We start from the raw sequence: 11,496 nt of genomic DNA on the forward strand, positions 1-11,496 counted from the left end.
TCGCTAAAAAAATCGCATGATTTGATTGGCACGCAAGTGCTTGAAGGGGCCATTGTTAACTACGCCAACGCGTCGCCTTCTTTGCTTATGGGAGCACCGCCAGGATATATCTAGCAACTATATGATGTGTTAGAGACTTCCCAGTTGACATTAAAGTGTTCGTACAGGCTGGAAGTAGCGAAGCCCATTTTAGGGGCTAGATGTATTGCAGGGAATGTTGCGTATTGTTATATATATCAAAGTTCCGAGTTTCTACGTTTGTATATTTTTTACCAAAATGCCATAAAAATTCAACACAAAAGCAAACATTGAGATAAAAATAATTTAAGGCTTAGACTTTTGTTTGTGATTACAGTTTGTTCCTGTTTCGCGAGAGTTCTTCACCCTCCGTCATCAACCACCCTGAAACGTGTTATATTACTCTTTGCGGTAAGGGCTTTCATTAAAATTCCGATTTGGGAGTCTTTCAAAATGCAGTGCCATTATTTGTCAATTTTTTCCTGTAGCCCGAACAATTCAGAAATATGGCGTTGTCTAACTGCATGACTAAACTGAAAACGTGGTTCCATAATTTTTTGGTGAGCACGTGTCATCTCGGGGAGCAGAACAAGTGCGTCAGGCTGCACAAGATCAGTGGCGAAGAAACCTGCAACCCAAAATCCAGAACACATCCAACAAGCCCTTTGCTTTCTTGGGTTACACAAGAATTGCATCGAGAGCGTTATTTGAAAAAAACCGCCTTACTTTAAATTGTTGTATCTGTAAAACGTAAAAATGATTTGGGCGAAAGTATTTTCTTATGACCTGCTAATAAAACTGCGTGCTTTCAACCCACACGTGGTATTAAAATGTGTTGAAACTGTGTTTTTTATATTCATTTTAACAACAGTTTCAATACTTTTAGGAAGTTGGACAAGTTTGGTTTGACAAAATGTTTAATCACGTGTTTTATTTTCCTTCTTGGGAATTGTGTTTGAAGGTTAAAATGTCGGTATTGTGAATGCTCAACACAAGCCGCTCGTGTGGTTGTTACGCATTCATACTGGAAATATACGGTAAAATTATTTGAACAGGAACTTGCGAAAATTATCTCCAGGTAGGATTAATACCACAGAATTTAGAACTGATATACTCCCCCTGCTACTTAAAACCAACACAGCACGGCTGCTCGAGCAGATGCAAGGTGGTCTTCATAAAGGCATTGTAGCTGTGTACTCCAAAACGTGTTTTAAGGATTGGCACTAAAGGCTTGCTCATACATTTTGGCACACTTGTTATATAAGAAAAAGTTGACAATGAGCAGTCTATATTCCTGTTTAACGTCTTCTTCGTGGGCCATGCCAACAATTGTAACGTCTGAGTTAAATGAGCTTACAAAAAAAGAAAAAGACGGAATTGAAATAATTTGAACACTACAGCTTACAAAAAAAGAAAAAGACGGAATTGAAATAATTTGAACACTACAGAACATAGGCGGAGACTACTGGGGCAGCCGGGGCACCAGCCATCTGCGACGTTTTCTATAGGGATCAATGGCCCCCGGCAATTCTAATTCCCGCCCCCCTACTTCTCTAAGTGCAATTTCCAGTGTCATTACCAGTTGACGTTTGTTTTTGTAGATGTGTCTAGCTTCTCACCTGATATTTTATTGGGGCTAAAAGTTTACTACTTAATTTAATTGGTGCAGACACGGACAGCTTACTTTCATAATATCAATTTGTTCCTTCGGATTTACACCATAGCAGGACAAGCGCACTAGAAGCATATAGGAGCCAATATGCGACACTAATTACGCTGACGGGGCACGTTGGCGAGCCAGTACGGCAATTTCACGACACCTGACGTTGTTGGCGAGCTTCACGAGTACGGCACGCACATCAATGCATATCTCGGCCAATGCATATAGCGCATTAGCTGCGAAGCGCTCTGCACGGAATTACCAGTCGAAAGCTCGGTTAAGTCGAAACTTTTTTTGCCGTGCTATAAACTTCCATAGGTGCTATGTATTTGCCCCCTCTTATATCGACACATTTTTCGGAGGGGACAGCGGAAATCTCGAAATCTTGACCGGGAGGCCAGAAGGCAAAGTCCACTCCTAACAGGAAACGAGGGCTCCCTGCGAACGCTTAGCTCTTACTATAATGCGGACCGCTGTCGTGAAGGGCGAATATGAAATTCCCGCGGACGCAGCCGTTTCCTATCCGCCTTGTCAAGCAACTGTGGGAGTGATCACGTGTGCGCACCTGCGCGCGATTTATGCGCTGTGGGGCGCCGTGTACGGCGTGCGCCGGTCAGTACGCAACCTAGCCCTTGCATGTGCGAGCTGGTATTCTTTGTTTTTCCCTCGATCTGCGGACGATGCATCTTGAGTCCAGTTTAGCTGAGTGGTGAGTGGTCTGTGCAACGGACGCTTCCGAATGTCGACCAAGATGTCCCGCCCAAAGCAGTGGAAATCGCTGACGTTGGAGAGAAACTCGCGTTTGTCAAGGAATCTTTTTCCCTGTGAATTATTGTCCCTTTACTACGCTAGCTCTCTCGTGCAGTGGAGGTTTTCCTGGTGGCACTCGCTTTTCTTTTACAGTGACCTGGGCAAACAATTTTGGTGTTTTGCTTAACTCGGCATGCCGCTTATCTCGACATTTTTCCCGGTTTTTACTTCTTCGAGTTGGCGAGGGCTTACTGTATTTAAATATATATATATATATATATATATATATATATATATATATATATATATATATATATATATATATATATATATATATATATATATATATATATATATATATATATATATATATATATATATATATATATATATATATATATATATATATATATGTATATAGCGAATCAGAATAGGAAATGAAGGGCTCGTTGAAAATAAGACAGAAATAAGAATCGGCAGTCAAGAAGACCTCGGAAACCAAAGGGAAGGACGTAGTAGCTCAAGATAAAGAAAAAATTTGGAAAATAAAAAAGTGGAGAAAAAATGCCCGCCAGGTGGGATCCGAACCCACGACCTCCAGAATTCCGGTCTGGTGCGATAACCACTACGGTACCGGCGGGGCTACTTTAGCCTCCACTTTATGGGGTATTTATGTTCAGGTGTTTTTGTTTCCTGCGCTTGGGGGTGGTAGCCAGCGCCAAATTCTTTATCTTGAGCTACTACATCCTCCCCTTTGCTTTCCTAGGTCTTCTTGACTGCCAATTCTTATTTCTGTCTTATTTTCAACGACCCTCTCATTTCCTATTCTGATTCGCTACATGCATAGCGAGGGCCTCTGTTCTGGCAGTCTTGGTGCCATAGGGAGCTTAAGAGGGTTCAACGCTGGTCGACCACTCTCGACATGTCGTTGACGCTCGAGTCGCGGCCCGGGGGTTAAAAAGAAGGTCCCCTTCACCCCGAGAAGTCCGAGTGGCGCTGGCTACCACCCCCAAGCGCAGGAAACAAAAACACCTAAAGATAAATACCCCCGAAAGTAAAGGGGAAAATCGCCCCGCCGGTAGCGTAGTGGTTATTGCACAAGACCGGTATTCTGGAGGTCGTGGGATCTGAACCCACGACCTCCAGAATACCGGTCTTGTGCTTGTTCCTGTTGCGCAACCCGGCACATTATCAAAAGAGCAATTGTTTTGTCCTGAATGATGAAGTTTTGCGCATCCACTTCTTTTTGCACCACTTATTATAAGTACGACGTTGTTTGGTTTATTAGTACACAAAATCTAGACAAGAATAAAGAGCACAGTTATTTCAATTTTTATTGAATGCATGTACCATTCATACAGTAAAAACAACGCTTGGATATTTTTCGCTTTTAGTCGCAAACAAAAGTGTATGGCACATTGCCGCATGCTAATAACTACGTATCCAGCCAGTGCATTATGTCCCCAGTGTCTTGTCTGTCCAAGGTCCACGTAATCTCTGCTGGTGAAATGGGCAGGACACAGCCGGTAGCTGCTGTAGATCTGTCCAGGTAGTGAATGAGCCAGGTCCTGCCTTTTCGCACACTGGAGCCAAACGCGAGATCTGGAACATCAGCAAGCACGTTTGTAGATTTGGGTTAGAATGAATACTAGTTTAATGCTGCTTTCAGGCGCACATAGTTTTGAGTGAAAACTGGCATCTGTATTCGAAATAAACGTGATATGATATATTCGGAATCTTTCTTTTTTAAATTGATTTTGGCTACAAAGACGACTTGGGACAACACCAATCGTAAAGGCAAATTTTAAATTAAAATGAGCCTTTATTATTAAGAGACGCAAATACGTTTTTCTATTTGTGCGACCGTAATGTTCGGTGAGAACGACCCACCTTTTCTCCTAATCCAAAATAAATTTCTGCAGACAAAAGCAGCCATCCCACACCACAATCGCTAAGCAATTATATGTGCATATATACTTTCGCGTACTAGGTATTCCTCAGGTATTTCTCGGGCCCTGCAGTAAACCGGTTATGAAAACCTTATTTAAGAGCCTCTAATAAAATACCAGCAAATGTTAAGCCTGCATTGTCTAATTATTTATCGGCTTATAGCTGTAACTGCGTTTTTGTGAATATATCGTTCTTCTACTTAAAGCTGAAACTCGAACCACGGAACTGAAGCATAAAGATATAAATTATAAGTGGCGGAATTATAGTTATGATTGTAATATAAACATATACAGCAATTGCTTAGTTTGTATATTTATTGCTACAAATTCATTCTGCTATATTCCGTTGATTCACATAAGAGAAATTGCAGACTGCACAATTGAAACGCAATAAAATCATTTATGCAGTCACTACTTAGTTAAAATAGTAAGAACAACACGATATGAACCTACAGACCCACCCTTTGAGCCTTAAGTTTAGGGAGATGCCTTCATGCAGCTGTAGACATAAATAGGCTGATAATAATAACGATAGCAACAATACTGACAATAATTATAATATTCACAATAATATTATTATTATAATAACAACAACAGCGCAGGCAATCAAAATCTAATAAAAAGAGTACGAATAGGCTCACACTGTTCCATTAGTTATTTTATATGTTGCCTCATACACATTTTCCTGCATACTGTGCATTCACTTGCGCTAAAATGCAAAACACACGATCGAAACGCATTAAATCAATAACGCACGTACAAACAAACGTGTGTAGCTAATGTAGGAATTGGATTAATTACCAGATGCTCTGCCGCGCATTTCATGCGTAATTCAAAAGTCAAAGAAGAAAATCAGAATGTAATAAACAAATAGTGCACGTGTGTGCTCACTTAAATTATAAAGGTATACTGCTGCAAGCGCATCCTGCTATCTCGTGTAAGTGTAGACAAGCAAAACGAGCAGCATGCAGATCGTACCTTTCGTCCGCCGGAATCCAAAAGAATGTTATGCGGCCTGGCGTGAAGAATTTTGACACCATTCAGTAGAGCACGATCTGTGATGACGGCGCGAATCCATTCATCCGTCTGTTTCAATGAAACGAACTTTAGGGTAGTAGAAATGGCCCTCGGAACACCGTGGATCGTAGCATACCTGTGGGCGCGACAAGAAACGCCCCTTTTCAGCGGTGCGAAGTAGAAAGGCGCGGTTCCCGTTTTCCACTCGGGGTGGCGCTCGTATTTTCGCTATCTCTAACTGCAACTTTTAAGTTCAGTTGCACATTGAAAACTTCGTAATTTGTAAGTACCCTGGTAATTAGTATAAAATTCAACAACAACGTTCATTTGTGCTCGTATGTAGTACAGCCCCCAAACGTTAGGATCGCTGCAATCACGGGACAGAAAAACAGCGGAGTTTCATCCCCCTGCCAAGACTGCCAGAACACAGACTCTCGCTATGCATGTAGGGAATGAGAAATGGGAAATGAGGAGCTAAGTGAATTAATACAGGACAAGGGTTGCCAGTCAAGAAAACCTCGGAAAGCAAAGGGGGAATGCGGTAGGTCATACAAACAGATGAAGAATTTTTTTAGTCAGAAAGAAAGTGGTGAAAAAATGCCCGCCGTATGGGATCCGAACACACGACCTGCAGGATACCGGTATGGGGCTATGACCACTACGCTACCGGTGGGGCTGTTTCCCCACCACTTTCTTAAATATTCGTGTTAAGGTGTTTTTTGTTTAGTGCTCTTGGGGGTGGTAGCCAGCGCCACTCGGACTACTCGGGGTGGTGGGGACCTTCTTTTTTTAACCCCCGACCTGTGACTCGAGTGTCTACGATATTCGAAACATTGCTGGCGCAGGCGGTACAAGGACGACCAATTACACACAAATGAAGCGGACACTACCAACGGATTTAGTAATTACAACAAACACAACTTATAAAGGAAAAATTCATGTGACGTGAAAGGTGGAGTTAATGAATCTCGCTGAAAATGTATACAATATTTGTCATGCGCACGCGCTTGCTTACGAACTGTCACGTAGTGCCATCTCAGTTGTCGACAGTGCAATCGATGGCGAACTGATACAGTCTTTTTTTTCAGATGGCGTAGGCTTGCCATATCTCGCGGGTGATCGTTTCTGAAGATTTAAAGAGGATCGGAGTAAAAAACCACCTAGCCCCATTTCAAGCTCTGGTCTACGACATGTCAAGAGTGGTGGACTAGCGTTGAACCCCCTTAAGCTACCTTTGGCACGTAACGAATCGGTATAAATTACGAACTTGGGGACATTATGTTGAATGACATGACTTCAGACAAGAAAAATGGCATACGGCTCCACCGTAATGATACTGGTGTTCATATTGATGGTTTTACTTGAAGAAAAAGAGGGACCGTCTGCAGCACAGGACACGTTGAAGAACGTTTTAAAAGCGTCGGAGTAAAATTCTGCACAGTGATGGTTATCCTGTAAAATAAGTGCCTGAGATTTGCGCTGGTTGCAACCGATTTTTCTCAATCTTTACGAAGGTCAAGTCGCATAGCACAGAGTGACCTTGCGATGGGGTAAAATCGTACTACAGGATGTTTTAAGGTATCTGAAAAGCAGACAGCGAGTCCAGACACCTGCTCTTTGACTCTGTGTGAGAAAGGTGCAGAAATGGTTGGGCGATTTGAATAAAATCACGGATGTGGATGGATCAATAAAAACAGGTTTAAAGAGAAGGTTATGCATTGATGAACTGTTAAAGGTGTATAACAAGTCAACATAGATTCACTGGTGGACTAACCATATTGCCGCGAACTATGCATTGGGTTTTTTTATTTTTTGTTACCACCCAGCTGCGCCGGTCTGTAGTATCCTTTGCCAAGGAAAGCGCGTGTTCCATTCTTTCTTTCTGTGCCGCAGGTGTAATCTCGTCTGATAGGGAGAGCATCCCGATCTAACGTGAACTGCCTAGAATAATCTACTTGGATCTAGAATGTTCTAGATGTGAATCGACGGTTCGAAAACCACGCACGCCGAAAGATAAAAAGCCTGCAGAGCAGACGCCGGGGTATTCGATTCTCCGACGCTCGCCGACGGACGTCACATTGTTGACTGCTGCTTCGCCGCCTGCGTACTTTTGAGTTGTTAGGGGAGCACAAGCATAGAGAAAGAAATACTCGTAAGAGTGGACACTCCCATAGAGCCCTGCGGCCGAATGACTGTACTGTAGTGTAGTGCACCGAGCGGGTAGCCAAAATACTAACCATACTTTCGTTCAGTTTCGTATGTTCACTTTCGGTTTTGGTTTCGCGGACACCGATTTTGGCGGGTAGTTTGAATGACTGGAAAGCGCTGCTCACGGCGACGGGCATCGGTACGGTATTCGGAAGCTTTTATGTAATAATTAGTGTTTATTTGAATATATCATTCTCAGGCTTAGTGCTCACATGCTTTTACAAAAAAAAACCTTTTTCTGAAAATGTGAAATTGCAATTTACAGTACTATTCACACTTGTTTAAGAATTCTGTCGTGTGTTCACATCCTGCCAAGCCATATAAAAGAGACACATCATAAATGAAAAAAATATTTATTGCATGGCACTAAACGGAACAACAAGTTCAAATTGTCATCATTCTCTGCAACACATATATAATAATAAACAGTGGGTAATACACAACAGAGACAATACACAGTAGTGAGAGGAAAATACGTTTCCAGGAATGAAAAAAAAATGCACAAGTAAAGGCATCACAACCACACAAAAGATTTTTTCTCCAGGGTAATTGAACATGCAGAAAACCCAGAAGATTCAGCCATACACAGGTTTACTTGTATCTACGACACCCTAAGACTCTGTGCGCTGCTGCAGTCATACAAAATTATCAACCATAACATAATCTAGACACTGGGATACTTGCAACTGTTTACAACCACTATCTCCGCAGATAATTTTTTTACTCGGGCAGTTTCTCCAGTTAGGATGTGAAAGAAGAGAAAAACTTAGGCTTTGATGGCCTCGCTTATTTGATGAACTCTAATGAGGTCTATTGCCTCGGTGCAACTTCAAATCAGTAGCAGTAATTGAACAGAAATCACATTTGTGTGGAGATGCACACGCAAAAGGTTAAGAGGAAAGAAATGAACTTCCTATTGGTTCCTTGCTAGGGTGCATTTTCCCAAGAAGTCGGGTTACCTTCCTAAATCATCGCCTTCCCAGTAAAGGCAAAGGGCCAGGCGGGGATATTTTAGGTACGTGCACGTAGTCAACCGACAGGTTCCAGGCTCGATTAAGGCACACAAATTCATGCCTTCCTGTGTCAATACGAACAGTCTAATATAAGAAACAGGGAAGCAGTATATGCTTCTCGTGTATGAGACAATGGTGGCACATTACAGAGTCCCATAAGCATTTGACAACGTAGGTCCCAACATGGTTCTCTTCATCTAGGCCAGTCCGACAACACGCAGCACGTACGGTGACAAACGACATTTAGCATGACCTCTTACCCTGGCAGTCTTCATAATGTAAAAGGGTTTTTGTGGATGTACTGTTTTCACAATATTACAACTAGCACCAACAATAATTTGCGAGTAGAGTTTGGAGACTGTATACGCTGTTGTTAGTGGTTTTAATGAGATGAGGCATGTCAGTGATAAAAAACAGTTTGTTCCTTGAGTCAACGATAGTCTTTTCAGTGGTCACGCCTTATTGACTGCCGAGACTTGCGTTAGATTTTAGGGGCTAATGGCAAGGTTCAATAGATGGGATACAATTCTGGTATCCATCAGAAGCATCAATAAGGCAGCAAGAAGCAGTGAAGGCAGTCATCAATACAACTGAATAACTCTGGGAGAACAGTTGGCACGGCCACTTTTGTGAGTCCTATGACGGCAGGATCTATGAAGTGCTTACACCATGTTTGGTATGACGGATGCAGCTGGCTGATCGGCTCTGTCTTGAGGGCACCTGTAGACCTGCACAGGTGATAGGTGATATAGTACACAAACTTCTTGCAATGACAGATGACCTGCGAATAGTCTGTAAATTTCACTGCAACTAGTACTCAAGTATTGCCTCCAGTGCATGCCACCTATTTAAAACACAAGTTCTCTCATTCTATTCAGCAATCATGCGGTCAAGCTATTAGCAACACTAAAATATGGGTCTTTGTAATTTGATTGATTGATTGTGGTGTTTAACGCGCCGAGGCAACGCAGGCGATGAGGCGCGCCGTAGTGGAGGGCTCCGGATTAATTTTGACCACCTGGGGATCTTTATCGTGCGCCGAAATTTCGTACACACGGGCGTTTTTGCTTTTCGCCTCCATCAGAAAAGCGGCCGCCGCGGCCGGGAATCGAACCCGCGACCTCGTGCTCAGCAGCGCAACGCCTTAGCCACTGAGCCACCGCGGCGGGTCTCTTTGTAATTTTGCAACACTGGTTAGGCACATTCTTAATGCAATTCCGCTCTTGCTTGGGTTAACAAAAATGATAACGCTGCTCACATAGCCTGAATCCCTTTGTCCTTTTTTGTAAAATCAGGACGAAGAGCGAGAGCGAGCTGAACGTAATACAAAGGTTAAACAAACCTGTTGCCCGACGGGCTCGTGAAAGAAACGCATCCCGAGAACGGGCACCTGGCGAAAGTATATTTGGGCGCTGTGTGGGCACCATGGCAAGCAGGAGTGAGCGTCGTACTGAGTACTACCAGAGTCCTTCAATGACACACTGGTCACGAAACTGCTACATAACTCAATGGGAGAGCTTCATATGCTGCGTTTGGCCGCCGCGCGGTGGCGCCACCCTCTCACTGAGGTCACTCGTCGGGCGGCGTTGCGATGGCTCGAACGGCGGAGCCGCGGCGAGTTGTGTTTGTTTTGTGCGGGAAAAAAAATGTAACGTGCATCTCGCGCTCTTGTGATGCGACTGAAGTAGTGCAACGACGATGCCTAACATGTGTTGCGTCCCAGGATGTCGTTTCTTGTACAACGATACTACAGAAAATGTTTCCTTGTTCTGTTGACCGAGCGACGGGGAGCTGCGAGAGAAATGGAGGCGCGCCATTCCAAGGCAAGAAACTGGATATTTCAGCTTCGATTATAAGTGTGTGACAGTGCGTGGAAATGCACTGTGTGTGAGAATGGAAAAAGCAATGTACCCTTTTGAGGGCATCATGAACCTAGAATTGTACAAGGCTAACTCATATCAGTCAGGTTGTAGCGGTGCTTCATTACCTGTTTGCAAAGGTTTGCAAAGTTGTATTACCTTGAGCTCAGGCTCACGTGTAAAAAAGCTTTGGGACGTCCTTGTGCTTTTACTTTTCATATTTCCGCGAATTATCCCTTAGGGTTCGTCTTGTTTGTTTTGAAACCACGCGTGGCCGATTCCGGTTTCTTATCTGGCGTTTCCACCGCAGCGCCCGTTTGCTCCTTTTGTCGTACCCCAAGCAGCACAAGCCTGTACGGCTTATAATCAGCCTAAGAACTTCAGCCGGGTAATTTCTGCCCGGCCTTTCTCCAGTCAAAGTGTAAAGCGCGCACTCAAAGGTGGGCCTCTGCCGTGTGTTTAAAGTGATCTGCTGTACCCCCAATGGCCACTCTCCTTTTACCAATTCATTGCAGAGGGGTCCACAACAGTCTCCGGCCGTACAGCTTTGCCGCAGATCAGCCATTAACTTTTGCCGATGGCTGGCTGATGAACCTTTGCCCGAGGCCGGCTGTTTAACTTTTGCAGGAGGTCAGCTGTTGACCTTATGCCGATGGTCGGCCGTTGAAATGAGTCTAATCAATGGCCCATAAGCTTTTGCCGAAGTACGGCCAGTCAGCTTCTCCTGGTGAGCGGCTCTTGAACATATTTGGTGCCTGGCTGTTCAACTTTAGGTATATACTAGCCGTTCAACCATAGTAGACATTCTGCCATTTACATACCGGCTGTCCAACCCCAGCAGCTCGAATTGCGCACATTCAGTTCGAATTGCGCACATGGGTTCCTAAAAACGGGACATGCTGTAAGTTCGTACTGCATGCATAAGCAATTGTACCCTTTTAAAGAGCACTGTTTGCCCTTTTTTGGGACAAATGTAGTAATTTACAAAGCCTGTGGTGATCAGGTTTTCTGACTTAATTTAT

The 11,496-nt window shown here is 43.6% G+C and overlaps 1 non-coding gene across 1 annotated transcript; it reads right to left on the reverse strand.

The window, feature by feature from the left end:
- Nucleotides 1-2,995: 2,995 nt before the first annotated feature.
- On the reverse strand, nucleotides 2,996-3,068 carry Trnas-gga (transfer RNA serine (anticodon GGA)). The gene has a single exon. It is a non-coding gene; the product is annotated as a tRNA-Ser (tRNA).
- Nucleotides 3,069-11,496: the final 8,428 nt, after the last annotated feature.

This window comes from Haemaphysalis longicornis, unplaced genomic scaffold (genome assembly GCF_048455015.1).
Source record: "Haemaphysalis longicornis isolate Haplotype H1 unplaced genomic scaffold, Haemaphysalis longicornis Haplotype H1 scaffold_13, whole genome shotgun sequence".
Lineage (NCBI taxonomy): Eukaryota > Metazoa > Arthropoda > Arachnida > Ixodida > Ixodidae > Haemaphysalis > Haemaphysalis longicornis.